Source organism: Palaemon carinicauda, chromosome 22 (assembly GCF_036898095.1).
Source record: "Palaemon carinicauda isolate YSFRI2023 chromosome 22, ASM3689809v2, whole genome shotgun sequence".
NCBI lineage: Eukaryota > Metazoa > Arthropoda > Malacostraca > Decapoda > Palaemonidae > Palaemon > Palaemon carinicauda.
The window spans coordinates 68,356,608-68,381,498 of NC_090746.1; the positions used below are offsets into that span (position 1 = coordinate 68,356,608).

The following is a 24,891-nucleotide window of genomic DNA, read 5'->3' on the forward strand; positions in this document are numbered from 1 at the left end:
CTGAAACTGAAAGGAGTTTTTCCTCTCGTAAGTATACAAGAAACTCCGCTATTACAGGGATAGTGGCATCGAGTGGAGAGAGATTCCTTCCACGACACCAACCAAAAAAGATCGTCCACATAGCATAATACACTGAGGCTGAGGACTTTGGCAAGTGTCTGGACAGTCTCTCAACAACTTGTTGCAAAAAGCCTCTCTGAGATAGGAGACGCTGGATAGTTTCCAGACATGAAGTCGAAGAGACTGGACAGTCTTGTGAAAGATGTTTGCGTGTGGTTGTCTGAGTAGATCTGGTCGTGGAGTTATCTCGGTAGATCTATTAGTAGTTGCAGAAGGTCCGAGAACCACTCTGTGTGATGCCATAGCGGAGCTATAAAAGGGTCATCATTAGATTTTTGGATACTCTGGTCTTGTTGAGCAGTCTTCTCATCAGACAGAACGGGGGAAAGGCATACAAGTCAATGTTGTCCCACGGTTGTTACAGTAAAATGCATCCTGCCGTAGAATCTGAGGGTCCGGGACTAGAGAACAGTACAGCAGAAGCTTGCTGTTCAAAGATGTTGCGAACAGGTCTACTATCAGGGAACCCCACAATTTCAAAGACCATTGGGAGCCTACAATCTGAGTCACTCTGCTCAGATTGTCCGTGAGCACATTCCTCTAGCCTGGAATGAAGCAAGCTGATAGGGATACCGCATGTTCTTCTGCTCATCTGAGGTTCTTTACTACCAGAAGGGATAGAGGCTGTGAAAAGGTAATGCTTTTTTTTGTTTATGTAAGCCAACCTTCTTTTGATGCGTCTGTATAGGGTATCAAGTCCAGAGAAGGGACGAGAAGACCTTGACCTCTGCAAAGTTTCTCATCTGATAGCCACCATAGTAGATGCAGTATCTGTTCCAGATGATTGGAACTCAGGTGTCCAGTGGATCCGAATGTTGGTTCCGCAAGGACTTTAACTGCCACTGCGGGGACCTTCTCCTGAGGTGGCTGTTTGGAACTAGATGGAGATGAGAGGTTAGGTGACCTAGCAGGCGTAACCACTGGTGAGACCGTAGATCTTCCCGTCTGAGGAAGGGTGAAGCCACTTCCCTTAGCCTGTGCACTCTTTCGTCTGACGGGAAGACTTTCTGTTGGATGACTATGCTCATACCGAGGTATACCAGTCTCTGAGAAGGAAGCAGTGATGACTTCTCGAGATTTATCAAGATCCCCAGATCCTGACAATACTCCAGAAGCATGTCTCAGGGATGAAGAAGGGTTATCTCAAGTCTGCTAAAACCAGCCATTCGTTGAGATTTCTGAGGACACGAATGCCGTTCTTGTGAGCGCAAGATGACACTAGGGCGAACATCATGGTAAAGACCTGAAAGGGTGTCATAAGAGCGAATCAGAGAACTTTGAACTGGTATATCCTGTCCTCGTATATGAATCTGAGATATTTCCTGAAAGACGGATGGATTGGGATCTGGAAGTATGCGTCCTTGAGATCCAGTGAGTACATGAAGTCCTTTGGTTGAAATGCCTGGATGACCGTGTCTGCCGTTTCCGTCCTGAATGGAGTCTGTTGAACAAACTTGTTCAGGGGAGAGAGATCGATGACTGGTTTCTAGCCTCTCGATGCCTTTTTCACCTTAAAAATCCGACTGTAAAAGCCTGGAGACCCGTTCATAACCTCTTGGAGTGCACCCTTCTGCAGCATGGTCAGGACTTGTGCCTGGAGAGACAGCTCCTTTGCGGACCACTTCGCATAGAAGCTTAGCAGGGCTGTATCCCGAGTCAGAGGAGGAGGGAGAGATTGAATGAACAGGATGCAATACCTGATGGTGATCACTTCGATCGCCCAGGATCTGGTCCGTAATACTGCCACCTCTGCCAGAGGCACTGCAGGAATGCCCCCACAGGTGGTCGGTGATAAGGATTGCTGTTCCTAGCGAGAGCGACCACCCTGCCCACTCTCTGTAGCTCCCTTCTTTCCCCAGAAGGACGACTTGCTTTCTTTCTGTTCTTTGGACTGAAAGGGACATTTAGACACCTTAGAAGGTCGAGGGGTTGGAGGTAGCCTGCTAAGTACGAGAAGACTAAGACGGTCTCCCGTAGGGCCTGGATGTCATGCCCTATGGAGAAGAGAATTGTTTTACTATTTGCTCCATCTTTTAGCAGCCCTCTCAATCTCCTTGGGAACAGAGAGAGAGGAACCTTCAAGTGTGGAATTCCTCAAATGTGACGCTTCCACTTTCGGCACCTGCTTGTGGAACTTTCCTATGATGGTGTCCCTTCTCTTGTGGGTGGCGTTCACCCACAAGTTGATGACATGGTGCGACAAAAAATCAAAAGAGTTCGGGTACCCAACCATAGGAAGGATTCCAAGGACTTCCTTGTGGAGTCCTTTGGAAAATAGAAGGAGCGCACAAAGTAGCCCAGAGACCCCAACCATAGGTCGAGCCATGAAGCAGCCTACATGGCGTACTTGGCACCTCTTTCTCTGTTTAGGAGCTCAACTTCCTAAAGGTAAGCTCTCAACACAGCAAGGGTTTGGGTCGAAGGGCCCTTCATCAGGGACTCCAACGAGAGGTCGAAGGACATGGTAGAATGTGGTTCCTTCTCGATCTCGTAATACTTCCTCTGTACAGTAACACAAAAGGAAGTGGTAAAGATCGTGAGGAGAAACCTGCCCTCAAGGAACTAGAAGATCGAGCTATCTGAGAGATATCATTCCTTCTGGGGCTGTCAGGCCCTTAGACCAGGGTAAAGCTGTAAGCTACACTGGTCTTATGGGGCCTCTGATTCCGAGGTGCTAATCAAGAACCCTCTCCTTCCCTTCCTGGGTGGTGGTACCAGGAGTAGAGAGCTTGTTAATGCAAGAGAGAACCTGCCAGAAGGCATGCTCCGACTCTCTTCTCTCTTTTTCCGAGTGATAGTTCAGACTGGCTGCCCTCAGGAGATATTCATTGTCTGTATTGGTATCATCAGCTACCTCCAGGCTCATATCCAGAGCTTGGGGTAAGTCGGGGTCGTCAATAGGGTTGTGAGAGGGCCCAGCCACTGGAGACCACTAGTCTGCCTCCACCAAACGGGCTTCCCTTGCCTTGGCGTTCTTGGGTTTGGTTTTGGTGTCCTTGGACTCCCTTCGCTCAGGAAAGTACTCCTCCAAGAATGTTGATTGGAGGAATTTAAAAAGGTTTCAGGGCGCCAGTTGTAGAAGCTTTAGCAACAGAAACCGAAAGTTCTTCCTGTTTCTGCTCGTCCGAGGGTGGATGATATAGGCGTGTGGTAGAGTGATGCCTCTGATCTTACTCTTTTGTCGCTTCGTCAAGATCTCCATACCCTTGACCGGAGTAATAGGAAGGTTCTCAAGAGAAGGATCTACTGTTGGAGGATGGGGAGGAGTGTCGTGCCTTGTCTGACCAGGAACTACTTTTAAGGTCAGAACTCCTATGCATCGAACTCGAGTCGGACTATAAGGGAATCTGGGGAGTAGCCCTGACTGGAACAGTCGAGGGTTCTGGCAGTGAAGGAGCCACACCCAAGGACTTCTGTAAAGTCAATAAGAAGGCACTAGCCCAAGGAGGGAGTTTGGTGGCCTTTAAGGAGTCTTGGGTTGCCTTGGAGAATCCAGGAGGAGAACGTCGTCTAGGAGGAGCCTAGAACGTCGTAAGGGATAGCCTCTGGGGCAACAGATGCTCTTTTTGGCATACTTATTAGGAAGCTCCTTAAACCATTCTGGGAAATGTATCATCCTGCAGCTAGAGGTGGTAGAAGCTGGAGGCGGAGGTGTTAGAACCATGCTCGCAATTACGATTCCTCTACTCCTGAATCGCGTGTGGAAATCAATGATTTTTCCGTGAAATCACGAGATTCACACACAAAATCACAAGTTTCGCACGACAATGGGCGTGATTCACAAGCAAAAGTGCTCTTCTCACAACCCCCGGGAGCAGTACTGGTAGATGGAAGCCACTTGGATTCCTGTTGCTCCAGAGGATGGCCTACATCAAACGTGGTAGGCTGTAAGGGCCTCTGAACAAGGGCACCCCGAAGTGTTAAGGAGTGTGTTACAGAGGAACAGCGAAAATAGCCCAGTGAGGAAATGAAGCAAGGAAAAATAAAATATTTCAAAAACACTAACATCAAAATAATTATCTCCTACATTATTATTATTATTATTTTCACTAGCCAGGCTACAACCTTAGTTGGAAAAGCAGTATGCTACAAGCCCGAGGGCTCCAACAGGGAAAATAGCCCGGTAAGGAAAGGAAATAAGGAAACTACAAGAAAGTAATTAACAATTAAAATAAAATATTTTAAGAACAGTAACAACATTAAAATAAATCTTTCATATATAAACTTCGAAAAATCAAGATGAAGAGAAATAAGATAGAATGGTGTGCTCAAGTGTACCCTCCAGCAAGGGAACTGTACCCCATGACAGTGAAAGACCATGGTACAGAAGTTATGGCACTATCCAAGACCAGAGAACAATGGTTTCATTTTGGAGTCTCCTTCTAGAAGAGCTGCTTACCATAGCTAGAGTTTCTTCTAACCTTAACAAGAAGAAAGTAGCCACTGAGCAATTACATTACAGTAGTTAACCCCTTGTGCGAACAAGAATTGCTTGGTAATCTCAGTGTTGTTAGGTGATTGAGGACAGAGAAGAATATGTAAAGAATAGCCCAGACTATTTGGTGTGTGTGTAGGTAAAGGGAAAATAAACCGTAACCAGAAAGCTCCAATGTACTACTGTCTGGCCAGTCAAAGGACCTGTCAATCTGAATAGGCAGGGTGTAACCAAATCTTCATAAAAGCATAGCTATTCAAATCTAGACTCCAAATATAAAAACTTAAAATAAATGGGGACTCAGATGTCCAATAGGGATTTCGCAACAATTTTCCAAAAGTTGTTTTATTCTTCCAAAAAGTACTTCATACTCACGAAATCATGCTGGGCCAGTTTGAATTCCCATTTTGAAACATTTTGGTTGGTCAGTTTTACGTTGAATTGGTAAGGAATGTCAGGCAACATTTAGTTGAGGCAAATCATGCGCTTATATGCAAATTCACCACTACTTCCAAGAAAACACGAGGCGGTCCGTGAGCCAATCAGAGCAGGGTCTGGGGCATCGTGCTCGTCCAATCAGAGCGTTGTTGCCTAGCAACCCCCGTCACGTGACAAGGCAAGCTCTTGAATCCCTTTAAAACTGTTTACATTCGGTTGTCGAAAAGTTTGTTCCGGTTTTAATCGCATTTCACAAGGAATACAGTGCTTAATATCACATTACAGTACTGTATTAATGTTATCATAATGTCATCAAGTGATAGTGACAGTGATGATAATCAACAACCTTCGCTGTTCTGTTGGAATTACCCATGAAAAACATATTTCCTATGGGTCTCCAAAATTTCAGAAGTCATCTAAATAGAAGTGAACTTTAAAGGAGAAAGGGGAAATTACTTCCCCAGAAGCGAGTGATTTCGAAGCATATGATGATTAGTTTTCAGGATAAAGATTATATGCCTAGTGATGTGGAATGTGATGATTTTGATGGTGATGATTGTATTCCGATGTCATGACTTGTATATAAAAAACATCATGAAAAACAAAGTACTCCTCATATTCATGCTAGTGGTGTTGGTGTTGCTAGTGGTGGTGAGGCTGGTGTTGCTAGTGGTGGTGAGGCTAGTGTTGCTAGTGGTGGTGAGGCTAGTGTTGCTAGTGGTGGTGAGGCTAGTGTTGAGGCTGGTGTTGCTAGTGGTGGTGAGGCTAGTGTTGATGTTGGCATTGCTAGTGTGCATGATGATAATGACAGTATGATTATTCAACCTCAAGGAAAAAAGGCAAAAAAAGGAAGAGCTCCGGTATTTAATTTTCAAGGATGGGAAAAAAGTATTGCCAAGAAAGAGAGAAACCCAGGGCAAGAATATACTGCCTATGTGACCAAAAAAAAGGTGCCAGCAAGAAAAGTTGGACCTCCATTAATGTGGGTGTATTGGGGATGAGAAAATTAATATTTTCCACAATTACTAACAAATTGATGACATAGAACGTGGAATAATTTTTTGAATGCTTGTATCAGTGAAATTGATTTACACAGTGAAGCATAACACTGATTCTTTTGAGGTGTGCAGGCTCAGTTTTTGTAGTCTCCATGGTATTGGGGAAGGGTAGTGGAGGTTGTGCCACAGAAAAGAGCATCTGCTCTGACTGGGGTCATCCCAACTGACAATAAGGGTAAGGGGCCTTCACCAGGAGCCTTTAAAGGCCTTTAAATCAAACTATACACAAGTATATACACACACTCCCAGTAGTTTCGAGCCATTATATGAGGGCAAAAGTCCCTCATAGACAATATCTACCCTTAGGAGGGATTCTACATAACTTGTATGCCGACTAAGAGTATTATGTTGCTGAAAAGTAATCCAAAGTGGAAACAGTGGTTTATTACTATTTTTGTAAACTGTTTACCAGAAATTAAAAATCATTTTCACGGATGCTGACGTCCTCAGTGCCATAAAGCATCCTGTTGCACTTCTCCCCTCAACATTAATGATCTAGAACATTACAGGACAATAGAATGAAAAATAATAATGGTGTACCTTTGTAGTCTTAATGTGAGTGTTCTGATTAGAATTTTATGTAATGATGACTAATCATGAAAACTTTCAACTGTAAAAATTCAATACAAGCTTAAAGAAAAGTTAGTTCACATCTGTAATAGTCATAACAAACTAGTAATCTTTAGACACTCAAGTTGTTAATATAGAATTCTTTATATTATTAATAATTATTATCACAACTGTTTTTGTCATTACTGTACTAGTCATCGGTCTAGTAATGAATAGCAATGACATTTATGGCATAATTTTGCCAAATGTGACATTCTTACTTAAAAAATGACTTACTTGGACAATATAGTGGAAAAATTTAAAAATTTAAAAATGCTTTTGTCATCATTAATCATCACTAGTCATCAGTCTAGTGGTGACTAGTAATAACACCAATGACAAATTCTTTGCTAGTCATCAGTATAAAGTCTATTTTCTATGGTCATAGAAAAACAAGAGGACACAAAATCCTTTCTCTTGGTGGTTCAACTTTTATGGTAGGTGCTTTCTATGGTTTCTGAGATAGCTCAAAGGTAAATCGATTTTCTGGCATATTTCAAAATGTGACGAATTCCCTTTTGGATGGCTGAGTCCACAAATAACTTGGTATTAACAGGTACATGTTTAATCATTGCATGTAAAATTCCATCAGGTCCAGGGGCTGTATCATTACAAGTAGCAAGTGCACAGTCAAATTCTCTTTCTGTAAAAGGAGCGTTATAAGATCCCTCCCTTCCTGTTGTAAAATTTAAAACTTTTCTTTTCTTTAATGCTCCTAAACTGGTAACCAGGAGTAACTTCACATTTGCATGATACATTAGAGAAATGATCAGCCAGGGCATTGCTAATCTCAGTTGCTCCAGTCAAATACTGACCATTTACCTTCGACACTGGTGGTGGGTTGGGGTTAAATTACCCGATATCCTTTTTTTACTTTCCACCATACAGAATAAGGTGGTGTTCTACTATTGACTGAGGAAACAAAAGATATCCAAGACTGGTGCCTAGGTTCTTTCATTGTACGGTGGAACATGGTTCTATATTTCTTGTATTCAATTAAATTCTCCACAATATGGCATCTGTGTCGTCGAGTTAAAAGATCTTGTGGCTCTGTGCAGGGCAGTTAGTACTGAAGACTACCAAGGGACTGGTCACCATCTAAATAAACATGTGGTTTTGAGAATTGAATTGACTCCTGTTGTATGTAGAGTTCTATTCAGTAAGAGTATGGCATCATCCGCACTTTCAAACTAATCTGCATTCCCTTCAATTTTGCTTAGCTCCTGATATCTATTCCAATCTGCCTGGTCAAGATTCCATCATGGCAATCTCTGTAAGGATGGATCATCTTTTGTATTTATAATAATTGGAGCCTGATTACCAGTATGCCAATCACTTAACGTTCTCCATTCAAATCCGAGAAGGCAGTTGGAGCTTGGGCTTGAAATTGAAAGGTCAATGCATGACAGGGTACCTGTCTGAACATGAAAGTGTGTGGGCTCTCCTGTATTAAGGAGTCCCACATCTTCATTTTCCACAATTGATGATATAATATTGCCCCTCCTTTTTTCTAAAACATTGCCCCATAAAGGATGTCTACCATTCAAATCTCAAGTAAAAGAAAATTGAATCCCCTCTACTAAATTATCATACAAAATTTTATCATTTGGAGGCAAGTAAAGAGAGCACATTGTATATTTTCTCTCTATGTATCGATTTGTACAACCACTGCCTGCAGAGGTGTACGAAGACAAAGAAATCTGAGGAACATCTCAACGAATGTATATAAGAATTCCGCCATGGCTTCCTGATTGTTGGTCAATTTGTGTCCAATAGCTAACATACTCTCGATGAAAAGGAGCAGTAGCATCAAGCTTTCTCTCCTGTAGACATAAAATTATAGGGGAGTGCTCATGAATGAGAGGCTTAAGCTCTTCATATTTGGCCCTTCACCCCTGACAATTCCATTACAAAATGGAAGATAAAAATCAAAAATTTTAAGTAATTTGTATTTTTCCAAACAGTACTTACCTCGAACTACTTTCTTAGGAGTATCTGGGATTCTCCTCCCAACCGACCAGAATTTTGTGTAGTTTCCCCTACCTCCGTATCTATAGTGGGTCCCTCTGTGGCGGATGGATACTCACCCTGAGGTGACCCGGGTCAGCGTGCGAGAGCGTGGGGCTAGGTCTCGGTCACCAGTAAGCTTTTGATAATTATGGTATCAAACTCCTGTAAGACACTCGGGAAAGGATGGGCGGGCAATAACCGGAAAGTAGTTTGAGGTAAGTACTGTTAGGAAAATACAAATTACTTAAAATTTGTGATTTGTCCCAACACGGAGTACTTACCTCAAACTACTTTCTTAGGAGACTTATACTTTAGGAGGCGGGGGTAGTCTTACAGACCAAGAGACCTGCTGGATACTAATGACTGAACCTAGATAGGAAGCTAGGTTCTTCTGACCACCAAACGGGATATGAGACTTGGGGAGAACTACGCAAAAAACTATTTAGTGTCTAAGTAACTCACCTCTGTAAAGATCTCCGGACATGGGCGTCTCCAACGAATGATTCTCACATGGGAGGAGTAAGGGGGAAAGGGAATGGAGGGGAAGCAGGAATAAGGGGGAATAGTAACAAAGGAACTTGTGTCGCTTGGAATTACTTTCCACGGGCTTCAACCTTAAACCTGTTGGAGCGCAGAAATGACCGGACCGATGGAGAAGGAGTCCAGAGACTTCCATGTACAGTCCTTCAGGTAATGGGCCATAAACGTGGACTCCCTGGACCATGTACCCGCCTTCAGGATCTGGGCCACCGCCATGTTCTTCTCGAAGGCTAGTGACATGCTCAGGCCCCTAATATCATGGGGGCGCGGCTTACCCAGCACCGAGGATCCGTCACTGTCATAGGCTCTCTTTAAAACTTGCCGTAACCAGAATATGGTGTTCCTGGACACTGCCTTCTTTACAGGGCCTGAGGAGACAAACAGGCTCTTAATCCCAGGACGAAGTCTGGCTGTCTTTTCCAGGTATTTCCTAACTGCCCTGACTGGGCATAGCAACAAATCCCTTGGGTTGTCTGATCACGGAATCGCTGGAACTGAAAAGCCCTCAAACCTAGGGTCCCAGGAGGCGGGGTTCTGGGTCTTGGCCCCGAAATCGGGCAAGAACTTGAAACTCAAATCCTTCCACCCTTTCGAGTGCGAAACCTCATACGACAGCCCATGGAGTTCGCTAACTCGTTTAGCAGAGGCCAGGATGAGAAGGAAAACAGTCTTGAGGGTGAGGTCTTTGTCAAGGATGTCCCTGAGGGGTTCAAAGGGTGGCCTAGACAGGGCCTTAAGGACTCTGGCAACGTCCCACTGCAGCAGTCTAGAGGAACGAGGAGAACACGATTGTTCGAAGCTCTTGATGAGCATCGAGATCTGCCGGGAAGCTCCTAGATCAAGTCCCTTGAGGAGAAAGACCTGACCCAAAGCAGCTCGGACACCCTTGATGGCCGGGATAGACATGCCTAAGTCGTCTCTCAGATGGACTAGGAAATCCGCTATCTTATGAATGGAGGCCTCCAGCGGCCTGAGGTTCTGGGAGGCGCACCATTTCGTGAAAGTGGCCCATTTAGCTTGATAAACCGAGACTGAGGACCGTCTCAGGTACCCCGACATCCTCGTGACGCGGTCTTAGACGAGAATCCCTCCTTCCTCAGGAGCCGCTCGATAACCTCCACGCGTGTAGGTGGAGGGACTGAGGGTTTTCATGAAACTTTTAGAAGTGGGGCTGACGGAGGAGGTCTTCTCTGTCCGGAAGCGGCCAGGGTGGAAGGACCGCTAGTTCCTTTAGGTCTGCGAACCACTCTCTCTCCGGCTACCAGGCCGCTACCAAAGTCATCCGCAGGTTCTTCGCTCATCTGACTCTGTTGAGGATCTGCCTGAGGGTCCCGAAGGGAAGGAAGGCATAAACTTCGAGGCCGTCCCAAGAGTGTTGAAAGGCGTCCTCGAACGTTGCTGCTGGCTCTGGCACTGGAGAACAGAACACGGGGAGCTGTGTGTTGAGCTTCGTGGCGAAGAGGTCCATCACCGGCGATCCCCATCTCAGGATGATTGTCTGGGCCACTTCTGGGTGTAGGGACCACTCCGACCCTACTACTTGGCCCATCCTGCTGAGGCCGTCAACTAGGACGTTTCTCTTCCCTGGAATGAACCTGGCTGTGAGCTCGATGTGCTCCTTTTCGGCCCATTCCAGGATCTTTGTCGTGAGACCGCACAACTCCCTCGACTTTAGCCCTCCTTGCTTTTTCACATAGGCTACCACCGTGGCGTTGTCGCACATTAACGCCACCGTGGTCCCTCGGAGGAGGACGTTTATATGAAAGTTCTTTTCCTCGGGGGACCACTTTCCCTTTGCTGATTCGTCGAGAAGATGGGCTCCCCATCCCTCCTTCGATGTGTCCGTGAAGAGCAGCACCTCCGGAGGATCGATTGCGAAAGGCATTCCCTTGAGGGTGTTCGTCCAGTCGTACCACCATTTCAGGGTTTCCTTCGTCTCCGTGAACACTGTGACCAACTTGTGTGGGGACTCCCCCGGGGACCAGAGTTCTTTTAGGTTCCACTGAACCGCCCTTAGCTTTTGTCTCCCCCGGGGGACTAGCTTCTCTAACGACACCAGGTGGCCCACTAACCTCTGCCAGTCTTTGGCTCTCCTTGGAAGGTTTGATAGGAAGGGGAGAATTATTCGGTCCAGATTTTCTAACCTCTCTGAGGAGGGGAAGGCCATCCCCAACTTGGTGTCTAGAACCATCCCCAGGTAGGTCGTCCTGGTGGAGGGTATCAATTGTGACTTTTCTAGGTTGATGGTGATACCCAAGTCCTTGCAGAACTGTAGAAGCTTTGCGCCTTGCTCCTGCAGTGCTTCCTCTGAGGCTGAAAGCAACAACCAGTCGTCTAGGTACCGGATCAGGCAGATGCCCTGTTCGTGAGCCCAGACTAACACTGTTGTGAAGACCCTCGTGAAGACCTGAGGAGCTGTCGACAGCCCGAAGCATAGGGTCCTGAACTGCAACGACTGGGCACCCCACTTCACCCTTAGGAACATCCTGCTGGAGGGGTGGACAGGGATCTGAAAATACGCATCCTTGAGGTCTAGGGACATCATGAAGTCTCCCTCCCTCAAGGCTGCCATCACCGACTTCGGGGTGTCCATCTTGAAGTCGGTCTTGCATATGAACTTGTTGAGGGCCGAAAGATCTATGACTGGCCTCCAAGCCCCTGTTGCCTTCTCCACCAGGAAGAGCCTGCTGTAGAACCCCGGGGCGGGGTTCTTGACTATCTCTAATGCCCCTTTGGAGAGCATGGCCGACACTTCCTCCTGTAATGCCGCCATCTTCAAGGGGTCCTTGGGAGCCAACCACTCCACCTGTCAGTCGGGAATTAGAGGGGGTGGGTCCGCCAGGAAGGGAACTCTGTACCCGTCCCTCAGGATTGCCACGGTCCATGGATCTGCTTAATTGTCCCGCCAAGCTAGCCAAGAGCGTTTGAGGCACCCCCTACCTGAGGCTTCGGCAGGAGTAGGGGCCTCTCTCCCTACCTGAGGCTTCGGCAGGAGTAGGGGCCTCTCTCCCTACCTTCTCCAGGAGGCGCGGCTCGAACGTCCTCTCCTGGAGTTTGAGTAGCTAGGCCTAAAGGAGGCCTGCGGAGTCTTGCTTCCCCTACGGGCGGGTCCCCCAGGAAGGGAACTCTGTACCCATCCCTCAGGACTGCCACGGTCCATGGATCTGCTCTGTTGTCCCGCCAAGCTTGCCAAGAGCATTTGAGGCATCCCTCTACCTGATGCTTCGGCAGGAGTAGGGGCCTCTCTCCCTACCTTCTCCTAGAGGCGCGGCTCAAACGTCCTCTACTAGAGTTTGAGTAGCTAGGCCTAAAGGAGGCCTGCGGAGTCAGGCTTCCCCTACAGGAGGGCTGTGAGGCTTGCCGCCAGGATGCCGAAGGGGAATCTCGTCTGGGTTGAGATGTCGAGGAGTGGGGACCGTCTGGAGCAACTCTGTGCGTAGGACGTCTTGTCGCCGGGGCCCTGGACTCTCCTGTCTCCTTGATTCTTCTAACTCTCTCCATCGCTTCCTACACTGCCTTCATGGGGAAGATGGAGTCGCCCCACACTGGGGAGTTCCTCAGGCACTTCACCTCCCTCTCGGGTAGCCTACGGATCAGTTTATTGAGAACGGTGTCTCTTCCGTAAGACCCAGTTGGCCGTCTGCGTGAGGGACTGAAAGGTGAGGAAATTCATTGCCTTCCCCCCTGAGCGGATCAGTTCTTGAAGTAATGTTTGGTTTTCCGGCACTGACAGATCATGAGACGACTGGAAACCTACTAGGGTACAGGCCCACCAGTCCAGCCATGACGTGACGTTGACTAGGTCCTGGGCCGTGTCCTCCGCTGGGGAAAAACACACTTGGGCAGAGGAGGTGCTGTCTTCCGCACTGCCCTGGTTAAGTGTGGCTATCGCCACTTCGCCTGCGCAGGGACCCGCGCGCCGCCCGTCCGGGACATAAAATCGCTTCTGCGTCCTTAACCCCGGAAGCAGCTTGAAGGACCCTTGGGCCCTAAGGGAGTCCGCTTGACCCGCGACGTATCTGTCGACATGGTCCATCCCCAATTTAACGTCCAGAGCCAGATAAAGGGTTAGAGACAGCTTTTGTTGGACAGGGTTGTCTACTAATCTGCCCAAACCCGAGAGCCAGGCCTGCTCCGTCGAGGGTTTCGGGTCGTCTAGCCTGTGGTACCCCCTGATCAGCGTCAGCACCTTTCTATAGGAGACGTCATCTGCTGAGCACTCTCCCCCTTCTATTAGTCCTTCCGCCACCTAGTCTTCCGCATCGGGTACACCGTAGATCACGGATGGAGCCACGTGGGAGGCTAGGTCCTCTCGCTCCCGCCGTACAGCGCGGGAACTTCCAGCACGGGTGGATCCGCCGAGACGGAGGTAGCCGTCAGGGGTCTACCCCCTCCCGAGGAGCTCCGTGGGGCCGGGGGCCTACGATGAGCTTCCAGTTGCTCAGGGTGCTTGGATAGAGCTGCCGTGGAACTGGGGATAGGGGCCATGCTAACGGGCCCAAAGGAGCGGCTCTCTCTACTGGGCAGATGGAGCCGGTGACTTCGCGGGCTTGGGCTTGGTGAAGCAGACTTGTGCCGAAGGCTTCGGGCGACGGGCGGACCAACTGGAGGCCCCGTGTCGCGAGGGCGAAGATCCGGCTCTAGGGGTCCATCCGGATGAGCCTGGAGTGGAGGCTGCCTTGATGAGTTCACTGCGGGGGATTGTCACAACGGACCCACTTATCTCTGGACGAACGCCCTTTCTTGTTTTTTTTCTTAGAGATCCTTGCAAATTTCCTGGACGGGGCTGAGCGGGAGTGAGATCTCCTCCTCCGGGACCTCTTCCGCTTCTTTCTCGACTCCCGGGGACCGGAATCTTCCGAGGAGGACGAGTCCAACGAGGATGGTGAAGAGGAGGACGATGACGAGGAGGAAGAAGAGCTCGCCAAGTCCTCCGATGCTGATGAAGGGTCCACATGCTGCTTCATCGGCGTGAATGGCTGCATAAAGTCGGGCGGGAGCGTCGACGACAGCGCCGGTGGAGTCCGTATAGCCTTCCTGGACGTGAACCAGCCGCATCGGTGACCTGAAGGGCGTCCTAGGCACCATCCAAACAATAGAATCGAGGTCCGACGAACCTGTCGGCGGTCTCTCCTTGTCCGCTTCTCCCCCAGGCGCTGAAGTACCTGAAACACATTGCCACGATGCGGGGGAAGGGGCCGGAGCAGTCTTCCCCCACACCGGGTCTTCGGAAGAGACGGGCCCTGTAGGCCCCAGAACCTCGTCTCCCAAGCACACTCCCGCCCCCCCAGCAGGCTCCCCACACGCCTGCGAAGAAACAACATCCCCAACATCAGTAACATCAGACTCATGGGGAGCGGCAATGGGCCGCTTCCCCGCAACGGACTTACCTCGTCCCCTACTCTGGGTAGGGGAAGGTGAAGGGGAAACTCTGTCTGAAGGAGCCGTGGGCAAAGCCAAGGGCGAGGCAGTGCCCGCCTTCTTAGGGGATCTCTTGGACGCCTTCTTCTTCTTTGTCCCGTACAAGGCCCACTGGATTTCAGGCCAGGCCTCGCATTCCGGACATGTGGCGGACGGGGAACACACACTACCCATGCACGACGAGCACAGGGTATGCAGATCAATCTCCGGTTTAGAGAGAAACGCACCACACGATTTACTGGCATTAGGCCCGGGGCAACAACGTTGGTGATCCATAACCGAACACAAAAGCACCAAGCAACACAAGCACACCCGGGTCGCCTCAGGGCGAGTATCCATCCGCCACAGAGGGATCCACTATAGAAAACGGAGATACGGGAAACTACACAAAATTCTGGTCGGTTGGGAGGAGAATCCCAGATACTCCTAAGAAAGTAGTTCGAGGTAAGTACTCCGTGTTGGAACAACTATGGTTTATTTTTTGGAAGACACCTTGGAGGAAGTCTTCCCAATGACAATTTTTAATCTTACACTACTTCCCAGGTTTCTAAAGAGTGTGTCTTGATATATTGAATTTTACTTTTGTCTTTGCGTCCTTTTGATCTAATTGATGGGGGACCTTTTTATGATTTATTCAGGTTGTCATCCAGTTGATCAGAAACATCATCAACAGACAAAACATCAAATTTAATTGATGTCATAACTTAAATGTTTCTTATGAAAGGGATGAGAGAGATGGAGGTCTCTTTTTTCCGAGATACCAGGTTTTTGCAGCTTCCCCACTACAGGTGCATCTGGTAACTTGGTTTCAAGAGGAACCTCCATCAAATCAGGCAAGGACATGGCCTGAGAGAGGTTTGTACTATTGTTGGTAATGGGGGACAAAAGGTTGTACAGAGATGGGCAATGCATGTTTTAATACACAGTGGCAAAGCCTCAGAAGGCAATATGCTTTCCTCGTCATGCAGCACTTTATTTTTAAATGATGTATTTCTTTTCTTAGAACTACTGGGAGTACTAAGAGGATTTCATGTCAACTGGGATAAATATCCTTTTGACTTCAAGGGCCTTGCATAGCTAGTTGATTTATTCCGCAGTCTTTTTGCATGTCCCACACTTACATGTTCTGAACTGGATTTGTTATGGGCAGCTTCTTCCAACTTATGATTAGAATTGCAGTTTAAACACATGACTTTTAGGGTACACTATCCATGGTAAGATTTGGAACACATGCTACAGATTTTTCCATTTTTACAAACTTTAGATGGGTATCCAAATTTAAAACAATTAAAACATTGCAGTGGCCTCATAAAGGTATGAACTTTACCCCTTCCAATAATAATATGGAAGGGTACATCTGTATCCTGGAAAGTAAGTATAATCATTGAAGTTCCAGAAACTTTATGTACTTTCCAAACATTTACTGGACATATGGAAAGTATCTAATTTGGCGTAGATGAGGTAACTATTTTTCGCAAAACAAGATATATCACCAGATGCGATGTTTTCTTCTTTTTTCCGAATCAATTTGCATATTTTAAAATAATTCCCTATTACTCCTTTAGGTTCAGCCAAAAGCCACATTGGTGGTTTTGCCTTTCACTGTGAAGGCATAAGTACATTGACATCGTTTTGCAACCAATCAGCAGGTTTGTATACATCCAATTCCTTTGGGACCTTGTCACAAAATGCTCCCAAGATATTCAGGCTGTTAATTTTAATATTCATAATACCACGTACCATATTAAATGCTTCATCGTGGCTATCAAAAGATACTCATGAATCCCATTTTTCATCTTAAAGTCTCAATACTTATTTCCTTTATTAAACCACAGCACTTTGTGTATCTCATCATAATTTCTCTTTAACAGTATTTGGGTAACATGAAAGATTTGCAGTTTCCTTGTATTACTCAAATTATATGATATTTTAACATCAGTAGAGTGGTCTTTTTTAGTTCCAAGGTCGTCAACAGAACTTTCCTTAATTAAATCAGCAGAGGTCATCAACAGTGAAGGGGGAGTCAGCATATCCAGGGGATGGGGTCATGATTGGTTGGTTGGTTGGTTGATGGATTGTTTGTCTTTTTACTTACCTGCTCGAGAATAATAAGAAAGTATCCTATAGTACGTTGGAAAGGAAATTTGCATTCTCCACTATTGGCACAGCAAAAGTATACTTCCCAGATGGTCCACTCCATACCCTACCTGTGGGATAGCACCAAAACAGTTATAGAGGTACCGGTGTAAGCAAAACCCGCCTGTTAGAACTGAGACCAAGAAAATATGGAATCATCTTTCACATATCTGTAATAATGGGCTTCCGGCCAAAAGCCAAAAGTCCTACCTCAAAGAATGGATCCCCCCAGATTCCGATGACCCAACCCATGAGAATAGTTCCGTCAAAAACGGTCCAAATCATCTTTGAGATGGCTGAGATCATACAATACTCTCACATATAACTTTGAATGCAAACACCTTCCAACTGTGATCACTTCTCCCATTCTTCTAGCAATGCATTAATAACATTTATGAAAATATCTACAGCATTTAAAAAAAATTAAATTAACAAATAAAAAAATAGAAATACACAGTACATACATTTTAAAGATAAGGGAAATATTACTCATAGAATTAGGACACCAAGACAAGAGAAAGTTTATAAAATTAGGAGGAGGTCGAAGTGATACTATAAAGCAGAAATTGACAAGAGGGAGAATATTTTGTTCAAACTGGGGGAGTAATTTCCCCAAGTTCGGGAGCCCTCTTGCCCTTCACAATGCTTCAGCATGGAAACAATATTTCCTGTTGAAGCATAGACTTTGTCGTGGCATTATCCCGTTAAGAGGACACTAGGTGAAGAAGCTAGGTGCTTCATATACTGCGGGGCCTCAGTACACTGAACGAACTCAGGTTGAGGTTGCGCAGCAAAATCGGCAAGCATAGAAGATTGACCGAGATCAGCTTCTAGGTTCACCTAGAAAGGATTCCCCACAGGTAACATGGAGGAACACCAGTCTATAACCGCTCTTGTTCATACGCCGGAGCTGCATGAACAGAAGAGGAGGTAACTGCAGTTAAGGGCACAAGAAGCTTTGGCGGGTCACCCCTAGCAGAGTCTCAGAGGGGAAGACCGTAGTTAACCCCTGGGAAGGAAGGTGTATGCTATCGCTGCGCCCCTAACTGTACCACCTCCAAAAGACGTTCCTTGGAGGGGGGGCGACCCGAAATGCCCATGGAAGGCTAGAGCAGATGGAGACTCACCAAAGTTCAAGAGTGGTGCCATTTCACCATGGGAAGCGACCGAGTACTCTGAGCCCATAGATTGTCCAGGGGTCAAACAGCCTTCATTCCTACTCGTTCGTCCTCAGGATGAGACCAAACAAGTTGAGTCAACAGGGAGGGAACGAAACGCCAGAATAAGAAGTCTGAACTTCTTTGCCTTTGAGGAAGACCCAAAGGGGAAGAATACTTTAACTTTTGGACTTTTTCTTCTTCCTTCGCCTACCGAACCGCACCCACTAGGAGGATGACCACTCCCGACACTCATAACAAGGAGACTACTGCGAGCAGGCATGGCACCTGCAAGCAGTACAAAGGGCATGAGGATCTGTCTCCGCAGCTGACATGAATATGCCACAAGGGTGCCAGTCAATGCTGAGGCAAACCCCCATTTTAGCTATCCTATAAAGATCACAGACGTACTGAAAAGAAAAAGGTTGGAAGTTAATAGCCAGTTAAAATAAAGTGACATCATATCACCAGTGTGTGTGTGCAAGTGAGATGGCTGGTCAAAGGCCCCGACAATAATTAGCAGCTGGTTGTTATACCTAGCTAAAAAGTTTTATGGCTAGATTTAGCTTTCGCCAAAATATATGTACATAGTACAGAGTGAAATGTTTGTATCAAGTGTTGGAACAATTTTTCTTTAATATTATAATAATGGTCAGTCTTAAGATTTTCTATTTTGGATGTGATAGACTGCTATGAAATTGATTTTTAAAAGTTTGATCTTCAACTATTTCATCATTATGCTACAATCATACAATTAGGATTCTCCAGATACTTTATTCCTATTTTCTTTCATGTTCTGTTCTTCAATGTATTTAGAATACGTCATGTTTTCAATTGAATGGTACCGAGATCATGTTTATCAAGGGCAAGGTTTGTGTGAACAATATGGCATCTGTGCTTGCAATTAGTTTGGGTGTGGCATTATTTTGTTGCTTCCTCTGGTCTAGTTTATTAAATGTCAGGAAAACTGAGACCTTGAAGGAAGGATTAAACCTGTAACAGTCCAGTCTCTAATCCCAGGTTTGCATGCATTTGACATTTCCTTGCCTACTTTCCTTCTTAATTCTAAGTGATAATTTTTATGAAGATCATCAAGAAGTTATTCTAGTTTATTTCATCTTTATATCTTACCTTATCTTTACCTGGTATTTCCTCTAAAATTATATTTGCTAGTATAAAAACTTAACCTCAAAATTCCTGGCATAAGTGTGAATCATGATATTTTAATTATAAAATAAATTTTTGAATATACTTACCCGGTGAATATATAATAGCTGCAACTCTGCGGCTTGACAGAAAACACACTCAAAAAACTCGCGAGCGATCGCTATGAAGGTTGCGGGTGTGCCCACCAGCGCCAACTGTCGGCCAGATACCACTCTTGTATGTAAACAAAACCTTCAATTCTTCTCGTCCCACTGTGTCTCTATTGGGGAGGAAGGGAGGGTCATTTAATTTATATATTCACCGGGTAAGTATATTCAAAAATTTATTTTATAATTAAAATATCATTTTTAAATATTTAACTTAGCCGGTGAATATATAATAGCTGATTCACACCCAAGGAGGTGGGTAGAGACCAGAGTTAATTATGTTTACAGCGTATAAGCTAAGAGTTTTTTCATTTTGACAGTTATCAATATAATAAAACCAAAATAAATAGGTACCTGGTAAGGAAGTTGACTTAGACGATTACTCTGCCTTGTAAGTCTGTCTTCCTCACGGAGCCCAGCGATCCTCTTAGGATGCTGACAGACTCCCAGGAGCTGAAGTATCAAGGGCTGCAACCCATACAACAGGACCTCATCAAACCCCTAATCTGGGCGCTCTCAAGAAATGACTTTGACCACCCGCCAAATCAATCAGGATGCGAAAGGCTTCTTAGCCTTCCGAACAACCCATAAAACAATATTAAAAACATTTCAAGAGACAGATTAAAAGGATATTGGAATTAGGGAAGTGTAGTGGTAGAACCCTCACCCACTACTGCACTCGCTGCAACGAATGGACCCAGTGTGTAGCAGTCCTCGTAAAGAGTCTGGACATCTTTTAAGTAAAATGACGCGAACACTGACTTGTTACTCCAAAAAGTCGCGTCCATAATACTTTGCAGAGATTTATTTTGCTTGAAGGCCACGGAGGTTGCTATATCTCTAACTTCGTGCGTCTTAACCTTAAGCAAACATCGGTCTTTCTCATTCAAGTGAGAATGAGCTTCTCGTATTTAAAAAAAAAAAAAAAAAAAAAAGAAAAAAAAAAAAAAAAAAAATCTGCGATTTGGGCTACAGAGGTACTGGACGACGCGATTTGGGCTACAGAGGTACTGGACGAGGACACAGATGCTGACTTGCACCAGTCTCGAAAGACTTCCCACTTCGACTGGTATACTCTAATGGTAGAAGCTCTCCTAGCTCTTGCAATCGCACTGACTGCCTCCTTCGAAAAACCTCTAGCTCTAGAGAGTCTTTCGATAGTGTGAAGGAAGTCAGACGAAGAGCGGGGAGGCTTTGATGGACATTCTTTACGTGGGGCTGACGTAACAGATCTACCCTTAGAGGAAGACTTCTTGGAAAGTCTACCAGCCATTGAAGTACCTCGGTGAACCACTCTCTCGCGGGCCAGAGGGTAGCAACCAACGTCAACCTTGTCCCTCCATGAGAGGCGAACTTCTGCAGTATCTTGAATGGTGGGAATGCATATAAGTCCATAAAAGACCAATCCAGTAGAAAACGCGTCTATGTAGATTGCTTCTGTATCTAGGACTGGAGAGCAAAAGATTGGTAACCTTTTGGTCAACGAGGAGGCAAAGAGGTCTATGGTTGGTTGACCCCAAGAAGCCCAAAGACTCTTGCCCACGTCCTTGTGGAGGGTCCATTCCGTGGGTATCACCTGACCCCTCCGACTGAGACAGTCTGCCAAGACGTTCAAGTCCCCCTGGATGAATCTCGTCAACAGGGAGATGCCTCGAATTCTAGACCATAAGAGAAGGTCCCTTGCGATCTCGAGCAGCGTGAAGGAGTGCCTCCTTGCTTGGAGATGTACGCCAAAGTTGTGGTGTTGTCTGAGTTGACCTCTACCACTTAGTTTCGAACACGCTTTCTAATATCATCAAGGCCAAGTGGACTGCTAATAGCTCCTTGCCGTTGATGTGCATGCTCTTCTGACTTGAGGTCCACAGACCCGAGCATTCCCGACCTTCCAGGGTCGCACCCCAACCCAAACCCGACGCGTCTGAGGACAACACGTGGTTTGGGTTCTTGACTGCTAGGGATAGTCCCTCTCTCAGACTGATATTGCTGTCCCACCATTTCAGGCATGCCTTCATTGGTTCGGAGACTGGGAATGATACCGTCTCTAATGTCTTGTCCTAGTTCCAGTGAGAGGCTAGATGGAACCGGAGAGGCAGAAGGGGTAGTCTCCCTAGTGAGACAAACTGCTTCAGGGATGAGAGAGTCCCTACGAGACTGTTCCAACTCCTGACTGAATAAACGTTTTCTTTTCAGCATTAGTTGGACTTCGAGCAGGGCTTGACCACAAGTCCCAACTCCCTGGCCAGACTCAACGTCCAATGTAGATCCTGCAGACAGCGAAGGCTGGACGATGCTCTGAGAAGCCAGTCGTCCAAGTACATGGAGGCTCGGATCCCCGATAGATGGAGGGATTTTGCCACATTCCTCGTGAGCCTCGTAAACACGAGAGGCGCAGGACTGAGGCCAAAGCACAGGGCTCGAAACTGGTACCCCACATTCCTGTAAACAAACCTCAGAAACGGTTGGGAATCCGGGTGTATAGGAATGTGGAAGTATGCCTCCTGAAGGTCGAGAGAGACCATCCAGTCGCCTTCCATAAATGCTGTCAAGACAGCCTGGTAGACTTCATCGTGAAGTTTGTCTTGACAATGAACACATTGAGCGCACTTGCCCCTTACGTACTCCTGCAGTGAACATGGCTGCCAAATCATGGAGCCATCCCTGAGGGACTTGTTCCTGCAGAGAACGTGGCTGTCAGATCATTGGAGCCATACCTGAAAGCCTTGTTTATGCATGACATAATTGTACAGCAAAACTTCAAAGGCTCGAAAACAGCTGTGAAGTTGACCTGTAAAATCTTGGAGCGTCTCATGGCCAGGCGCCAGGGAGAGTCTATGAGGTTTGAGAAGTCTATCTGGGCAGAGGCAGGAACTCCCAAGCCGAGAACTTCTCTCGTGTCATATCAGACTCTCGCTCTATAAGCCAGTTTAAAAGAAGGGAAAGCAAAGGCTGTATCCCCCAAACTCCTCCTGGTGATAAACCAGTCGCCTAGCAAACGTAAAGCTCTCTAGGAGAGCGAGAGAGCACTAGCTTATAAAACAACGGCTTCGAAGTAGCTAGGCCTAGTGTAAGCTCTGACGTTTAGGTGAACGAGGAGCAGCAGTTACAAAAAGATCCGGACAAAGATCCTTAAAAATCAGCATGATTTATTTAAAGTCCATAGAGGGCTAAGCAGCTTTAGGCTCTTCTCCGTCTGACAGAGTCCTCAAGGGAATATCAGTAGGAGGGGGAACAGCAACTTCCTCATCTGAAGGAACCTTGTCCGATAATAGCTGAGTCTCAAGCAAGGGAGAAACCTACCGTGGTGGCAATGCTTTACAAGCAGAGTCCACACGCACTGGTGCATTAGTAGCGGACCAGGACGCAACGTCATGTAACTGCTTGACAGTCTGTGAACTGTCAACAACAACAGGTGCGAGAGACCAGGACGCAACGTCATGTAACTGCTTGACAGTCTGTGAACTGTCAACAACAACAGGTGCGTGAGGACGCACAGCGTCCACTCGAGACTGCTTTGACCGCCTAGACTGAGCAGGCAAAACAACTCTAGAATGCGGAGGTTGACGCTCAGCGTCAAAACAAGTCAACTCCGATTGTTAGCGAACGTCCTGAACGTCAACAGGAGCATCAGCAAGTGGCCTAACGTCCAAATGTGGCTGAAAATCCACACGAGACCCCATCGAGTGTGGTTCTAAACAACCTGACTGACATGACTTAGTAACGCCAACGTCAACAGGACGCACAAAGGAACGTTACGGTGGCTGAAAGCCAGGATCTCGATGAGATAAACGGCTAGGCTCAACGGACTTATCGGCAGAATAGTCTTCCATAAGGGAGGCAAGCTTATTCTGCATGTCTTGCCGTACAACCCATTTAGGATCAACGGGAATGGTTGCGGTAAGAGACGAGGGTAACGTCTGTGACCGCAAAACCTCGCCTACAAAAAGACTCTCGGAGTCTGTGTTACGCTTTTGTTAGGCGGCGAGCAGTCTTCCGATGACTGCATAGGGTCAGAGCTGTCCTAATGGCTACAACCAGGACACTGGACCTGTCCTGAAAGGACTGACTTTCGCTTAAAGGGCCTCGAAACCTTGTTTCACGGTTTCTTATGCGAAAAGCCTTCGGATGACGAGGAGAAAATCGTCTCTCTCGCCTTATGGTAGGGGTGATCTTGGTAAGATACACCCGATACCATAGAGGGAACGTCTGTTCGCTGATCAAGGCCTCTCGAACCCATAAGTCGTACGACATTACTTCTCCCCTGGGCTTGGGAGCTTGCAAGAGGTCCCGGACTAGGCGAACGACAGGCACGAACAGACGAACCCTCGGTCGCAACACTGATAACACTTTGCGCAATATCACTTTATCACTATTTTCTGTTTTGCACTTATTTTACTGAAATCGAATCTTTTAACAATTCACATCAGGTATGAATAAAACTGATTTCTACCTGAAGCACGCAATTCTACCCTCATCAAAAGGTTGTAATTGCGAAATCAGTCGTATAATGCTAGCACATTAATACCAGCAAAAAACAGTAAACATATTTTAAGATAAAAAATTCAGTGGCTGGGGAAGAGACTAAACACTAGTTCATTCAAAACTACGTTTTCAATCTCTCACCGTACATTGCCTGGGGACGAGAATAAAAAACTAAAAACGTTTTATCCTTTCTCCCCGTACAGAGACTAGGGACGAGAGTAACTCGAGAACAACGTTACCCGCTTGAACGGAACGTTTTCTCTCCTCTCTCTCTCTCTTGATTCGCACCTAAGAGAAGAGCCCACTTACGTTTCGTCAAAAAAACATGTTATTTGACCAAAGGAAAAAACTGAAAGGTTTTTCAATTAAAAAGTTCCTTTAAAATAGAATTTAAAACATTTAAGCTTTGAAAGAAGAATGAACAAAACGTCAGAATCGATTTACTCTTTCTGCAAAGTGAAACCGTGATACTCTCTCTCTCTATCGTAACGATAGAGCGCAAACTGCGTAGCATAAATAAACTAAACGTTAGTTCATCTTTGAAACAGTACGAAGACTATTCAAAGAAAATCTTTCATAAAATATCTATTAAAAAATATTCATAAAAAGTTTTAAATCATTAGCTCTTCAAAAGCTATTTACGATTGAAAGGGCTCAACGTTGTTTAACTTTGGTTTCCAAGTTAGGACCGCCTACTCTCAGGAAAGGTCGCATATAAACAAATCATTAAAATTTATTTTGATGTATATTATAAATAGAAAGTTAATCGAAGAGGCCTAATAAAGGCGGAGAGATATAAAATATATAGAGGAAAATCTATAATTAATTTATAACGTGATAAGATAATTGCTAAAAGCCTAAACACACTTCCGTCTACGGGAAGGGTCGGCCATTTAAAAGTCAAAGAAAGTCCATACTCTCTTTGTCATCAAAAATTAAATCTATCCAAAAACGAGTTCAAGATTTAAGATGAAGATAAAACACCTGCACTGCGAAAGCTCAAACCAAAATGAAGTACTTCACCAAATATGTTGAGAAAACTCCAGGTTCTACAGCGAGTATTGATACGTCTTGTCGTCAACGTCGACAGAGAAGAATTGAAGGTTTTGTTTACATACAAGAGTGGTATCTGGCCGACAGTTGGCGCTGGTGGGCACACCCGCAACCTTCATAGC

At 46.0% G+C, this 24,891-nt stretch overlaps 1 protein-coding gene across 6 annotated transcripts in view; it reads right to left on the reverse strand.

Moving 5' to 3' along the window:
- Asx (Additional sex combs) overlaps window positions 1-24,891 on the reverse strand; it is a 163,416-nt gene that overhangs the window by 35,931 nt on the left and 102,594 nt on the right. The gene's annotated exons all lie outside the window — the stretch shown is intronic.